The sequence below is a fragment of the Arachis ipaensis genome, chromosome B04 (genome assembly GCF_000816755.2).
Source record: "Arachis ipaensis cultivar K30076 chromosome B04, Araip1.1, whole genome shotgun sequence".
NCBI classification, from domain to species: Eukaryota; Viridiplantae; Streptophyta; class Magnoliopsida; order Fabales; family Fabaceae; genus Arachis; species Arachis ipaensis.
In genome coordinates this window covers 125,843,441-125,847,707 of record NC_029788.2, presented here as the reverse complement: position 1 = coordinate 125,847,707, position 4,267 = coordinate 125,843,441, and the positions used below count along the sequence as shown (strand labels likewise).

General features: G+C 28.9%; 1 long non-coding RNA gene across 1 annotated transcript in view; it reads left to right on the top strand.

Annotated features, from left to right (window-relative positions):
• The window catches only part of LOC110270795, a 3,052-nt gene extending 996 nt beyond the window's left edge, over nucleotides 1–2,056 (top strand). The window contains exons 2-3 of the long non-coding RNA XR_002360427.1: nucleotides 289–295; nucleotides 1,915–2,056. This is a non-coding gene — a long non-coding RNA (uncharacterized LOC110270795). The remainder of the gene's footprint in view (nucleotides 1–288; nucleotides 296–1,914) is intronic.

Genomic DNA, 4,267 nt, shown 5'->3' with positions numbered 1-4,267 from the left:
AAGAATTAAAAATTAATATTTAGTTTTAGAATATAAAAAAATAATTATTAAATATTTAAAATTTTTCATAAAAAATAAATTAAACACTAATTTATAAATACCAAAAAATTTACCTTATTTTATTAGCGTAAAACTTTGTTGATTGGCTTTTTATGCTAAGTGCTAATCCACTTTATTATTTTTGTGGTTTTCCAAAGCTTTTGTATTCTTTCGTCATCAGTATAAGAAAATCTAGATTCCTAAGTATCTTATTCGGCGATCACGCCCTCCATAAAGGAATGAGCAAAGCAACTTTGTCAACATTGTACGGTTCCAAGCATCATTACTATCTCTAGAATCTGGAATAATTATTAATTAGACTTCTCTAATGATTAAGTAATCAATAATAAGAAAGAGAATCAAGCAATCTAATCAACTAAGATTTGGATAATTCGATTTGCTTAGGTGGGTGGGTGTGACAACTAGACCTACAGGGGAATGGATTAGGATAACTTGGATTACCTGATTACTAATTTTCTTTTTATCCAAAAATTAAACTGATCTGGCATCAATAATCTTAATAAAATACTAGTGTCCACCTTTTTAATATGATTTTAACAAATCTGAAATTAATTAGTTAAGATTGTAAATTTATAGATTTTGTGTTTAAATCTTATAAATAATATGTTAAAGAGTAAAGTAACAATTTAATTCTTAATCAATTGTGTAAAAAAAATTGTTATTAAATAATTAAAATGATTAAATAAGTCTCTAATATTTACTTTCGATAAACACGTTAAATTCTTATGTCAAAAATCACTTGACGTCAGAGAAAAATCTATTTATCTAATTTAAAAAATTTGAAGATTTAATCTGTCACCAAAATGTTTGATATTCAAAGTCACTCAACTGAGAACAGTTCAACTACAATCCTAGTGTATTAACTGGTCTTACAGTTGCTGCTGATGACAACTGCTTCTGTTTTTACTACAAGTAGTCTTTTAAAACTTTAAATTAAACAAATTAGTCCATGTATACTTATAGTATAATATAATTTTTAATTAAAAGACATTATATATCCAACAGAAATAAATATTAGAGATTTATTTTGATTATTTTCATTCTTTATAAATAAATTATTTGTTCATTGTAAAATTTTTTAAGGATTAAGTTGTCATTTTACTATATGATAAAAGGTATTCCAAGAATTAGGAACTAAAGTTTATACACTAAACTATTACACAATTCCTATATGTAATTCAAAATGCTCTATGTACACACTAAAATTCAGCCATCAAATTAATTATTGTATATATATGAGTATATTTATATTGACAAGAGAGATACAACTAACCATGCATCTCCAATTAATTGAATTAGTTAGAATAGCCAAGGGTAGTTAACGATAGTTAGGCTTTCCATAGAATTAGTTACATTCACTGCTATATATACCAAAGCCTAACTTGTGTATTAAACAACAATCATAGTGTAAAACTCTATATTACTTGCATTATAAGAAATCATATTTGCTCTCAATTTCTTCACTTCTCTATGTTCTATTTCAATTTTTCATATCAATTCAAGAACTTCAATATAGTATCAAGAGCTTAACTCTGATTCATGGTCGAAATTATTCCTTATTCCCCATAACTTCTGGCAACAAGCTTTCCATTCTATTTCTGTTCTTGATAAGCTTGATATAAAAGATATATTGTGTATGTATTATGTTTAGTTCCTAGAGTACGAGAGAAGTTGATGAAAAAAATGAGTAAAATTTTTTTTGGCATCTTTTCTTTTTTAATTTACACAACTTGTATCTTAACGATTGGAAAATGACAATCTGTCCCTTATCTTTTCATTTTATTAGACGCATGGGCCCTTATCCTTCCTTTTTATTAGATACATGTGCCCTTGTGTAAGAATTTTCGACAAAAGATGATGAAAAATACTTACATGTGAGAGAAAGTATGAGGAGCTAATGGAATATTTATACAATGTGTACAATGAAGGTTTATGGAGTATTAGAGATATAACCATTAGTGTTACCTTTTCCATCAGCTGAAGCTTTTGGGATGAGTGGTATCATGACATGGTATTAGAGCGCTAGATCCAAAAGGTCAAGAGTTCAATCCTTGGGTGAACCCCAAAATCAGTTTAAGCTTTTGTAACTCAATATTCCATTGTTCACATTGTACAAATAGTCCATTGTCTCCCTAGCGAGACTCTACATGTGATGTAACTTGCATGATGTAACCTTCATCAGTCCTACCTACGTGAATAATAACTATTCGATTGAGACTATTTAGCTCATGCATAATCATCAAATCAATGTCACAATCAAATGGTTATTATCTATCCGAAGCATTGTGACATCAGGACGTCACTTGGGCTCACCAATATTTCACCATAAACCCACCTTGGTTGGCCAAGCCAAGAATGCACCTTTTACTCTTAAAGAGCCTGCACCTCTTACTCTTAAAGAGTCTAGAGGAAAATAAACACACAGCTTATTTCATATTCAAATCAACTTCAACTCTATTTCATAAATAAAAGGTACTTGGACGATGTAGGACTAATACATAACACAAAATTCACTATCCTAAATAATATGGGACTTGTATTCCCTTATTATAATTAACTAATATAATTAACCTACTAACTCTATTTGTTCCTGCGTCATTCTCCTTGGGTTGAAAGAACTCTTGCGTGAAAAGACTTGTGACATCAGATGATCAATCTCATTGATGAATCCACACCAAAAGATCCTATTGGTGACTCCACACCAAAGACCCGCACTCACAAATCAGATAAAATTTTACAGACCCGTGGCGGCAGACGATCTCATTGACGAATTCACACCAAAAGATTCTATTGACGAATCCACGCCAAAAACCTGCACCCACAAATCAAATAAAATTCTACTAAAGCAAAGTGAAAGCCATAAGGACCGACCTTGCTCTGATACCAAATGATAAAGAAATAAAAGGATAAATAAGACAAGAATTGAAATTGAATAGAAAAGATACATTGAAATTGAAATAAAAACAAAAAGATAGGTTGAAATTGAATACAAAGAGAATCACTTTACTTTCTACCCAATTTCTTGACGCAACAAGAAAAGGACTCCTCAACCTAACTTGTCAACGCCATAGTTTGAAAATTGAATCGAAGGGACTTCTCAACCTTCTACCCAATTCCCCGATGCAACAAAAGAGGGACTCCTCAACCTCAATTGTCCACACTATGGTTTCATCACGAAACCAAAAAAAGGGTTTTAAATCTCTAAATCATTCTATACTATAACTACCCTAATTTATGAGGTATTTATAACCTTTTATTAGGTTAAAATATAGAAAAACCCATAAACATAAGACTCAATTTAGTAATTAAATAAAAAAATCAAAATACATCAAATTAAATTAAAATATTCTAAAAATGTAAACTAATATCTTCTAAATAATACTTGAACTCTTCATATCTCGAACATTTGAAACACGTATCATTGATTTCGTGATGAAACCATGGTGTAGACAATTGAGGTTGAGGAGTCCCTCTTTTGTTGCATCGGGGAATTGGATAGAAGGTTGAGGAGTCCCTTCGATTCAATTTCCAAACTATGGCATTGACAAGTTAGGTTGAAGAGTCCGTTTCTTGTTGCGTCAAAAAATTGGGTAGAAAGTAGATTGATTCTCTTTGTATTCAATTTCAATCTATCATTTTTATTTCTATTTCAATTTCAATGTATCTTTTTTTTATTCAATTTGAAATCTTATCTTTTTTATTATCTTTTATTTCTTTATCACATTATTTTGATGATTGTATAAACAATAAATAATCCCAATTAAATAATTATCATCAAATATAGGACGGGTGAATGCTAGATCATACAAGTTAATATCATACGCAAGCATTTTTTGTTATTTTTTATCAAAGATTTTTATAAAAGAGCTCATGCATCTAACGAAAAGGAAAAATAGGAGGCAAATTTTCAATTTATTGTCTAAATTGAAAAAAGATAGAAACAAAAAAAAATTTATTCCAAAAAAAATGTGTCTCATCATCAATGTACATATAAATTGAAAGATTGTGCAACTTATTACATATATAATGTATGACACATATACTTTCTTAAATAATAAGTTCTGTGTTCATGTATATGTTGCATGCATTTTAGATATGATATTTGTCAAATATTTATTTATTTGACATGTTTATTTTTTATGTTCTAACTTTATAATAAGAGAAACAATAAAAAATATTTTTTTAAATATATATAGATACATCCAAA